General features: G+C 38.4%; 1 long non-coding RNA gene across 1 annotated transcript in view; it reads left to right on the plus strand.

The window, feature by feature from the left end:
- Positions 1-4,672, plus strand: part of LOC129143127 (uncharacterized) — a 53,382-nt gene extending 48,710 nt beyond the window's left edge. Inside the window, exon 3 of the long non-coding RNA XR_008546243.1 lies at positions 1,297-4,672. This is a non-coding gene — a long non-coding RNA (uncharacterized LOC129143127). The remainder of the gene's footprint in view (positions 1-1,296) is intronic.
- The last annotated feature ends 7,107 nt before the right edge of the window (positions 4,673-11,779 follow it).

Below are 11,779 nucleotides of genomic sequence, written 5' to 3' on the forward strand. Positions count from 1 at the left end.
AATTTCCTAGCAAACATCAAATTCACAGCTCTCCCTGGATCAAGAGTGGTAAGCTTTCTAGTAAAATGATCTGTTTGGAATCAGATCTACTTAAGTCTAAATCCCTTTTCTGCCTTGGACAAGTCACTGAATCTCATTGAGCCTCAGTTCTCTCTACTATAAAATGCAAATGACATCTAACTCAAGACTCTACATGAGGATTAAATGAGGAAATGTTATACAAAGCACATGGCGTAATTCCTGGCAAACAGGAGATACTCAATAAAGGGTAGTTTCCCTTCTTCTTCCTTCTCTCTTCCCAGGCCTCACAAGAAGAGGAGTGTGGCCTCTTAGTGAGATGATATAAAAGAGACTCAAACAATATTAAACACTTCAGTAGCACCTACTACATCCCAGGCACTATTCTAAGCACATCTGTATTTCAGCTCATATAAGTCTTCCCTAAAACCCAATAAGATAAGAGCTATTATCATCTCTACTTCATAAATGAGATAGCAGGTAACTTTCTGAAGTCACACAGTTAGTATGTATGTGATGGGGCTATGATTTGATCCCAGTTTATCTAGCTCTTAACTATCACATTATTAGGAAACAGATAGTGAGAGAGGTGCTAACTGTATCAGGAACTCAAGTACACAAAACAAGCAGTCCTCAGACAATGAGCTCTGTTTGATTTGCACAGTGTTTTAAAAATCAAGTCTATATTTCTGACTGCTCTCAAAAACGTTGGAAGATCTGGCACTAGGCAGCTCACATACTGATGTGGCAACAAGCCTTTGACTGGTGGCTGCTGTCTGGACTGAGGTCCCCAGTTCACCAGTCTCCAGTACTCACAGTCGTACTATAGGGCCGGCTTCACTTTTGACCTGCACATACATTTGAGCTTGTCGTCCAGAATTAGGTAATGATGCTAAACCGTAAAGACACAAGAATCGTGTTCAATAATGTGCACCCAATGGTTAAAATGTTTGAATTAAATGAAGGAAAAAAATGAACGTAGGAAAGAGGTCTGCGTGAAAAGCAATCAACAACCAGGTTGAAACACAACCACGCAGAAAATGCCTGGATAAGCCTTTGAGCCCTATGTGCAGAAATTGTAAACTCCTGCTGTTCTCCATATCTCCACACCTAAATAAAAACCTGAAAATGCAAGTTTCCTTACAGTCCATGGAGCGAAGACTCTTTTGCCTTCAATGTTAAATGTGTTCCTCTTTGGCATAGCTAAAAGAGGGAGTTTAAATTTTCATGTACTACTTAACCCAAACAATATTTTTTTCTCTCTCTTTTTTTTTTTAGCTCTTTAGGCCTTAATGATTGACATGATCTTGGAAAACAGGTATGTAGCAAAACTCTCCTAGAAACCTGAAAGATGTGGCAAGAAGAAAACATGGAGCCTTTTCTGAACAAGCCTATGAGAGAAGAAGAATCACTTCAATTTATTAAGTGTGGATTCTGGGGCTAAAGAACTTACCTACGACCACACAGCCAGCAAATTACTGACCCAGCATATTCTGAACCCAGGTCTTTATTCTTTCCAAGACTTCACAGCACCTTCCTCAGAGCATCTCTACATGAAAATCTGTATAAAGAAGTGATCTGTGGTGTCGCCATTTGTATCAAAATGGTATCACAAACTTATTTAAAAGGCTTCATCTAAAAGTCTTCAGATAGAGTTTTGGCCAGGGAAGAGCTCTAATATCACACATTAATAACCTTACCTTTGTAACATGTAAATTGTTTTTTGTTTTAACATCTCAGTTTCATTAAACTGAGACCAGAAAGAGCCATCATCTTTTTACCAATTTGTAATCATTTTATTGTGTTACGGACCTGCAGCAATGCTGACTATATTTACAAATCTGTGAGTGAAATTTTAAAACCATTTTCCTCTTCTAATCTCTCCCATCCTGCCTTCTTAGAAGCACACAAAGCATCTCAACCACTCCCAAATTCCCTGTTGGAATACCCTTAATGATTCTGAAATATTTTGTTATTCCCCAAACACCTCCCTAAGACGAATCACTGGACTCCAGGCTCTTCACATTGCCAAGTTGAATCGAGTTCAAATGTTCTATCTAACCAAACTCTAACTTACAACAAAGCCACATATAGTAGATGATGTGTAAGATATTCCGAAAATACCAAGGCAACAGGGAAAAAAAATCTGTGTCATCAAGAGGTCCTCCCAGAACTTCTTGTAATCTAGAATAATCATTTTTGTCAAGCTCCTGTAACCTAATCATAGCACACATGTGTATATATGTATAACTAATAACATAAATCAACTTTCATTTTAATAATGTATAGCTTAACTTTTCTCACATCCAAAACAATTAGTGTTGCCAAATTTAAGATTATTTCTCTACTTTAGACATCAGAACATGCACAAGGACTTGAGGAATAAACAAATCCAAGAAAACAATCTTAGCCTGATAAAGTAAAAATTTTGAATAAATTCATAAATCATTTAAAACACAATCTTATTAAATTAGCTATTTCATAGTATGTTATGAATGTAAAAGCAGAACACAGAAAAGGCATTTTCCAAAAAGATATAGGACTTAGTAGGATTTCCTTTTATGTTAAAAAATGGCCCATGGAAGAGCAGTTTTCAGAATGACCAGGGCATAGTCAGACACCTCTTTCATTGGAAGCTTCACCAAAGGGCACACTTCTCCTGAACTCAGAGTTTTGAGTCCAGACCCAGCTCTTGCCAAAGTTCACTGGGAGTTTTGCTAAGCTTCAAGATGATCCCACCTGAAAGCTCTTTGGAGACAAAGTTAAGGTAAGTTCCCCTTAATATTTCCAGAACCATATGAACATATAAGCAAACTGTGTAAGGCTACGTAGAAATGATTGAATTTTAATTTTTTCAAACTACAAACACTTTAAAGACAAGGATTCTCCTCTATACTTATTTTGTAGTACTAGCACCAAGAATAATGCATAGTACATAGTTGATACTTAATAAATTCAATACTTGTATGAATAAACTGAAAAATTCTCACAAGACCATTGGGGGCAGTTCTACTAATCTCCCTGTAGCCCTGCAATTTTCAAAGGCTTCATCACGCAATTCCCCTCACAACTTTTTGGTTCACTAATCATAAAGCCACACGGACAGAAAGGAAAGAAATCCCAGAGACCAAAAAGCCGTTTGTTTTGTCCATCTGGTTACATATTTATAGCGTTTCAGAGCTAAAAGTGGTATTAGAAGTTGCCTTTGAACAGTCCCATTTTACATGTGAGAAAACTAAAGTCTAAGCTCTTGGGTGAAGTGACTGAGCCTTGATCACCCAGCTGACAAGCACCAAAGCACTTCCCGATATTATTTCCTCCATATTCCTCTGCAGTTAGCCCCCACCAACTCCACCAGAAAGTATTTGTAGACTTAGGTATTTCCTTTAAAAGCCTCAGATGACTTTACTTGGGGTGTGGTGGAAGGGACCACAATTTTATTATAATTTACCAATAGCCAGGAGTTTTGTTCCACTAAAACATATGTATTGACTGATCTGCTGAATCTTGCTTTGCGGGGAAGGTGTTTTTTTTTGAGCCCATCTGAAAATGTTAAATGTTTCATTACTCTTAGATTATTAAATGAATAACTCCAGGGGAAAAATGTATCATTGTTTCTTATGAGTATTAAGACAAAGAGGCAAAACTTTCAATTTGACCACAAGAGGGCAGCTACAACATTTCCTGCTAGGTCTTTGGGGTTCTGAACTACGATAAACTGGGCATTTGGGGACTCAGCTTGCCATCGACTCCCTAATAATACCTTTCAACTGAATTCCCAATATGTCACAAAACATTCTCTCATGGTGTTTCCTGGGACGGTTTTTGTTTTGTTTTTAAAGAAATTATTTTCCAACTTCTTTCCAGATCTACAGAGTCCTCTGCTTTAGAACTCTGTGCCAAAGTTACCATCTACAAAGATCTTTGGAGACCAATAAATTGTTAGGCTAATTAGAAAACCCACAGAAAATGTTTTATTTTAATTAAGTTTGACCCCAGATAAAAATAAAAACAGTAATGATTATCTGATTCCACCACACTTAATAAAGCTTGCTCTAAGTGCTTCACGGGATTTGCCAAATATTTGCCTCATCTCAGCCTTCATTCGTCATTCCCATTTTCATGATATCCTAAAATCTTTCAAGTCAAAATTTATTGTGGAATTTTATCACTGAGCTAAACGGTGGGAGGTCTGCAAATAAAAAAGCAGAGATTAGTAATAGCTACATTCCATATTCTTATAGTTGCACAAAAACATAAATTCAAACTTAGTTCATCTGTTAGGTGCATAAAGAGTGGGGAGTTAATTTGAAAAGTAAGTGCTAGATTTTATATGTATATATGTGCATGCATCTGTGTGTAGGTGTGGCTGTGTGTATATACTCATTAATTTTTTTTGTTTTTTCACTAGTAATTATATATAAGTAGTTTGGAAATTTACTATTGATGTTTGTAGATTTTGAAGATGTACATAGCGATGTATTTCCTTCACATTTACCGTGAAGCCTTTCCCTTAACCATCTTATTTAAAATTGCAACCCCTGTCCCCCCCACCCCCACATATCCTGTCCTCATTCCCTGTTGTATTTTTTCTCTTATCAACATTTGACATACTTTATATTTTACTTGGTTTTTGTTAGTCTCCTTCACAAATAACCCCTCCCCAACTAGAATAAAAGCCCTATGACGAAGACAGAATTTTTTCTATTTTGTTTATTGCCATGTCTTCAAATCTTACAATAGTGCCTGACACATCAGAGGAGCTCAATAATGCAGCAAAATGGTAAATTCACAAAAATTGAAGCATTTTTACTAGAAACTGATATTTTAAAATCTCTAGCATTGCTAATTTACTTCAGTACATTTAAGGAGACCTCCTAAAAAGAGATAATAGCCCACTATCAGAACTGAAGCATATTTCCTAAAGCAAGTATCTGAAACAATACGTGGGCTCATGATTATGGCTGAGTGTATACTCTTGAATGCTTAGACTCAGCAGGTCCGGTTTCCCAGAAGTCAATCAGACCTGGACTGAATTCTCAGCAAAAGTGGCCTCCAAAAGTTGTCACAGCATCACACAAGCAAAGCAGTGGGATAAAGGAAAGAGTAGTGACCTATCAATAAGGAGCCCATGGTTCTAGTTCTGCCTCTGCCACTAGCTAACCAGGAGTTAAACCATCCATTTAAATTGTTAGTGCTTTGATGTCCTCTAAAAAATAATGGATATAACACCCTGTTTATATCAAAGAACTTTGGAATCCAGTGAAATGTGAAAGTATTTTGGTAAGTATGGACTATTTTTCAAGTAGAAGATGTTATTAAAATCAATATTGCCTGTACTGTGCTATGTAATGCCACCATTTGGTGTGGCCAGTCAACAATTTAATGGTTTAATGAACAATTCTAGGCTGGATCCAGTTCTATCAGTCAAGTGATGGCTTGTCAGGCCCTTCTTGGTACTCTAACCCCTAGGCCTTCTTCTTGCCGCTGTTGGGTTTATTTGACCCCAGGAGCTCTGCCCCATCCTGCCTCTAGGATGAATCCTAAGTGGAAACAAAAGACACTAAGGGAGCTCTATCGCCGTAACGAGGAATTCACATCATCTCACCGTACTTAGTTAGTCCAGCCCTGATCATATGCCTCAATGCTGGTAACTGGGCATCTTCTTTCTTCTCCTTCTGATAATCAGATCAAGAATTCGCCTCCTCTTGAAAGCATTTTCACAGTAGGTATAAATATTTGCTAAATTAATGACAAAAAGACTTTACACCAGTGTCCCTCTTGGTTTAGAGCTCTGCCAGGTCCTTGTCAGTACGTCCTTTAATCCCTTACCTCTTCACTCCTGGCAGTCTTCCCTGATGCTGGCTGACCATCAGTAGTCTACACCTGAGAGCATCAGAAGTACAAGATATCTTCCCCGATTCCTACTGCTACATTCATCCACCTTTAGGACTTCTCACTTATTCCATTAGACTCTGTAAAGCCCCCTGCTTTTCTGATCCATGCTTGGTTGTCATACCCAGTGGATACCACCTTCTATTTGCCAACTGTTCTCTCTCAGGGTCTAAAACAGGTCTATATCCTCAGGGCCTGCCTCACTTGGTTCCTGTTCCAGCTCGTGGCTTAGCCATACCACAGGACCCTCACTGGGTTAACTGGAAAGATGCTGTTTAGTCATGGCTACCATGGCAGAACCCTGACAGCACACAAAGCAGTGCAAGTAATATTCAACTTCAAAAAATGTTATCTTTCAAAAATATACTTGCAAATAGATTCTCTAGCACTTGGGAATGCATGTCTCTACACTAACAACTCATACACTTCAGTAGTCATTCCTTCAAACACATTCACTGAGTATCTTCTTACTTTGCACGGTTCTTGGCACAGGAGAAGAGAAAGTGAGATACAATCTTGTTCCTCCAGAAGTTCACAGAAGAACAAAGGAGACAGTGATAGAAATGATACATATGGAAGGCAGCATGTGGAAAAATAGAGGACTATCTGCAGTACGGTGAGAACAAGAAAAAAGAGGTGAGCCCTCTGCCTGGGCGGATCAGGAAGGTTCCACAAAGAGACATTCCACTGAGGCCTAAAGAATGAGGAAGCATGCACCAGGCAGATGAGTGGAGAAGGGTGTTCCTGGTATGTGGTTGTCAGGTTGCCAGACCAACACCCAAGTGTCAATTTAACCCCAACTGTAGCTCCGCCAGTGCTGCAGGCTTATGTCAGAAACAGAAATGTGATAGGTTTTTGTAGGCCAGCCTGGGAATACTTGTTTCTGTTGGGAGATTAGCTCTAAAACCCTCAAGAAAAGAGAGTTGGCCCTGGGCTTATGCCAACACATATGTACCCACTGCCACTACCACCACTCATCACCTTGGGCAAACAAGAAAAGCAGTTCAGTGTCAGGAGGAACAATTCTTGCACTTTCACTTTCTTTCACTAACTGATCTTGTGAATGCAAGGTCATGAGTAAGGCCTTTTGGGGACTGCACATACAAGACAGGTCCACACTCCAAGGAGCTTAACAACAGGCTATGCTAGGCCAGCTGCAGTGGCTCACACTTGTAATCCCAGCACTTTGGGAGGCCGAAGCGGGTGGATCACGAGTTCAGGAGTTCGAGACCAGCTTGGCCAACATAGTGAAACCCCATCTCTACTAAAAATCCAAAAATTAGCCAGATATGGTGGCACACACCTGTAGGCCCAGCTACTCAGGAGGCTGAGGTGGGAGAACCACTTGAACCCAGGAGGCAGAGGTTGCAGAGAGCTGAGATCATGCCATTGCACTCCAGCTTGGGTGACAGAGTGAGACTCTTTTTAAAACAAACAAACAAAACAAAAAAAAAAAAAACAGGCAACAGGCTATGCAGGCAAGACCCGTGCATATAAAATAACTGAGAGTCCAAAGCAGTAGCTGCCAAAATAATGACACATTCTATAAGCACTACAGTCCTAGCCATCACTGCTTTCTGGAGAGAATAATTCAATTTAGTTGAACAAGTGTTTTACATTAAATGCCCACTAAAGGTCTGTTGATTATGTAAGACTGCATTCTGAATTTCACAAGGCAGGATCCACCAAGTTCCATAAATGTAAATAAGTTTTCCTCCCAAAAGTAACAGGTTAAGTCAACTCTGGAAAGACTATGGGGAGTTTAATTAATAGGAATTCTGGTTTACTCAATACAAGAAACACATCAAACTGAATAGGTATGAAAAAGCATTTCCCACCAGTTGAAGCTGTCTGAATTAAAATGAACCGCCTTGGGAGGTAATACGTTTCCCGTCAAGCTAGATAATTACTTGGCAGTGATTTGGTAGGGGTGATGCAAGCATTCAATGACCAGTAGGCTCCCTTCCAGTCCTGTGATTGTGTGAATTTCTGCAGCTCCCCCTTGATAACACAATAAACAAACCTGGGAAGCCACACTGCAAGGTTATCAATGTTGAAGATTAGCCGTGGGTTAGGCTTATTCAGGGTACCAGAGCCCATTCTGAATGGTGGTGAGGAAACAGAGAATGGGAAGGTCAAACTTCTACCAAGAACCTGACCAAACTCCCAGGGTGCTAGTCAGTATCTGGGGAGAGCTTCAGAATGCCAAAACTCATTAGTGCTCAAAAAAGGTCATAGTTATTAGACAAGGGCACTCCATTATGAAGTCCTAACTAAAGAACTAAAAAAAAAAAGCCCCTTGAAGACAAGATGTGTAGGATTCTAGAGTATTTTGAAAGGCTCTTCCAATGCTGACCCCTGAGGGGCCCTCATGAATGTTAGCACATCTAGATTCTTGGGAAACTCCAAGCAAAGCTGTTGTCAAAGATGTGCCCAAGAAGAGTACCTCCAAAAGTAAACAAGCAGGAGGTAGACAAGACAGTTATACAGGTCTCCTGAGTAAAGTATACAGGACTGAGATGGTGAATGCAGAAGAGGAGTAACAGCCTGAGGGGTCCTGGACAACCAAGAAACTGGTTGTTTAAAATCCTGGCATCTTGTAAATTTGTTTGAGTTCATTGTAGATTCTGGATATTAGCCCTTTGTCAGATGAGTAGATCACAAAAATTTTCTCCCATTCTGTAGGTTGCCTGTTCACTCTGATGGTAGTTTCTTTTGCTGTGCAGAAGCTCTTTAGTTTAATTAGATCCTATTTGTCAATTTTGGCTTTTGTTGCCATTGCTTTTGGTGTTTTAGACATGAAGTCCTTACCCATGCCTATGTCCTGAAAGGTATTGCCTAGAAAAAAACAAACAACCCCATCAAAAAGTGGGCGAAGGATATGAACAGACATTTCTCAAAAGAAGACATTTATGCAGCCAAAAGACACATGAAAAAATGCTCATCATCACTGGCCATTAGAGAAATGCAAATCAAAACCACAATGAGATACCATCTCACACCAGTTAGAATGGTGATCATTAAAAAATCAGGAAACCACAGGTGCTGGAGAGGATGTGGAGAAATAGGAACACTTTTACACTGTTGGTGGGACTGTAAACTAGTTCAACCATTGTGGAAGTCAGTGTGGCAATTCCTCAGGGATCTAGAACTAGAAATACCATTTGACCCAGCCATCCCATTACTGGGTATATACCCAAAGGATTATAAATCATGCTGCTATAAAGACACATGCACACGTATGTTTATTGCGGCACTATTCACAATAGCAAAGACTTGGAACCAACCCAAATGTCCAAAAATGATAGACTGGATTAAGAAAATGTGACACATATACACCATGGAATATTATGCAGCCATAAAAAAGGATGAGTTCATGTCCTTTGTAGGGACATGGATGAAGCTGGAAACCATCATTCTCAGCAAACTATCGCAAGGACAAAAAATGGTCTTACTCATAGGTGGGAACTGAACCATGAGAACACATGGACACAGGAAGGGGAACATCACACACCAGGGCCTGTTGTGGAATGGGGGGAGGGGGGAGGGATAGCATTGGGAGACATACCTAATGTTAAATGACGAGTTAATGGGTGCAGCACACCAACATGGCACATGTATACATATGTAACAAACCTGCACATTGTGCACAAGTACCCTAAAACTTAAAGTATACTGAAAAAAAAAAATCCCAGCATCACGCAGTACCTCAAAGCAAATTGCAAACAATGTCATTCGCTGAGCTCCGGGTATCCTGTCTCTGAAACGATGCCACTGTGTAAGAAAAACAGCCCATGTTTGGATCCCTATTAAACCAATTCTGGGCTCTGTAACTGATACAGGTTTTAAACTCCCATGGGCTTCAAAAATCAGGGGACTGAATTAAAAAGTTTTCACAAAGTCCCTATAAGTCCCTTATAGATCCAACTCTAGGATCTATAATCCCCATACACAAAAGAGAACATGTTATAGGAGAAGAAAACAGTTACCAGCAGGTCATTCCAAGACACGCTGGAAGAAACTAAATAAAGCAAAAAATCTTGATTTTTGATTTTGTTTCTATGACTTCTCATTTTTTTCCATTTTGGGACTAAACTGTGGTTTAAGTAGTTAAGCCAAATGAATAGAAGCGAAACCAATATACTACACACCAGCAGCATTCTTATTTTTGTGGAGAAAGAAAACAAATATGTGCTATTTGATCGTGTAAGAAAGATAAATCTACCAAGCTTCCACAGACAAAGCCCATTAAATCAATAGGGGTCTGCCCAGTGCCCAGGGAAACCCATCAAGAGGAGTCAAATTATTTCGTTTTTTTTAAAAAAAAGCTATCAACTTAACATTACAAATCATTTGCTGTTCTCAAGAGAATTGCCTAGTATTGCAAAACTTGATAATTACTGATTCATGACTGATTTAGGAAAAACATCGGCTTAAGTAATCAGGCCAGAGCACTGCTGCTGACCGCAAGGCTGGCAGGAAACCTAGCTTTTCTTTCATGAATGTTTAACATTTTACAAAATTTAGCTTTTAGCATATCACCAGTGGTTTGATTTTTCAAAAACCTGGGAATACAGAACATACCAGTTATGTATTATCAAGCACCTATCTTTTCTCTAACTTTTCTTCAAGTATCACTAACCAGAAACGCAGTGAATTATGAGAAAGTGATTCAGAAATCAGACTTGACATGGACTGTTTGCTATAAAATGGTAGATCTTAGACTCTTTGAAAGAACTCTACAGACACTATAAACTGACAGTACATTCTGTATAAAATAGCAGGAAGAATTTAATTAATGTTCTGAGCCAATCCTACATACCACAGGCTACACATGCCTACATTAGGGCAATACACAAATCTCTCATGTAAGCTTTGCTAAAGAGTCACTTCATGTGGCCGGCAGATAACAAGTATATCAGAAAATGTTCATCTGTACATGCCCTTGGGAAGATATTTTCCATAAGGATACGTGAATATCGTATCTCCATAAAGAAAACTATTCTCTCTCTGTTGGAATTGTTTTTCTGCTTAAAATTAAGCAATTAAGAATGTTTTCTTATTCTGCAGAGGAATCACAGAGAAATGCTATCCTACAGATTCAGAAACTGCCTCTAATACCATAATAAATTTTCTTTTCAGATCTTTTCTTTTTTCTTTAAGATTCTGCTTTCAAGTAAACACGCTTTTGTTAGTAAAAGCCAGATTCTTGTCAACTCAGTTTCTAACAGAAACTCTCTCTCTCTCTCTCTCTATATATATATATATAATAATTTTATGTATTTTGTAATATATATAGAGATATATATTATAAAAATATCCAAATTGTAGGTCTCGTCACTAAGAACACCTACATCATCAATGTTCTTGCAGGAAAAAAGTCAAGTATTTAAAGAACAGAAAATTAAAGTAAGCATTTAAGGGCAGTGGTAAAAGAAGTACTTACAAACTGCTGATGTACAATTTGGTATAGAACCCCATATAAGCAAATTGACAATATATATTAAGATGTAAAATGGTTATACCCCAGATCCAAAAATTCCACTTTGAAGGAGATATTATTTTAAATACAATTACAATAGGAAAAATTTTGTGCACAGAGATATTTACTGCAGCATTATTTGTAATAGAAAAACAGAGAAACAGCATATATGTTGAACAGCAGGAAAATGATTAAGGAAAAAATTATATAATCTCTCAACAGATTACTATGTAGCCATGAGAAATACCTATGAACATTGGTAATAACATAAAAATGCTTATAATATTAAAAAACAGAAAATAAGCCAATATTATAGATACACATACATATATAAAAATGCTTGCTTATAAAAATAAAAGAAAACCCTTCATGTAAAAAAAAAAG

This window comes from Pan troglodytes, chromosome 12 (genome assembly GCF_028858775.2).
Source record: "Pan troglodytes isolate AG18354 chromosome 12, NHGRI_mPanTro3-v2.0_pri, whole genome shotgun sequence".
Classification (NCBI taxonomy): Eukaryota; Metazoa; Chordata; class Mammalia; order Primates; family Hominidae; genus Pan; species Pan troglodytes.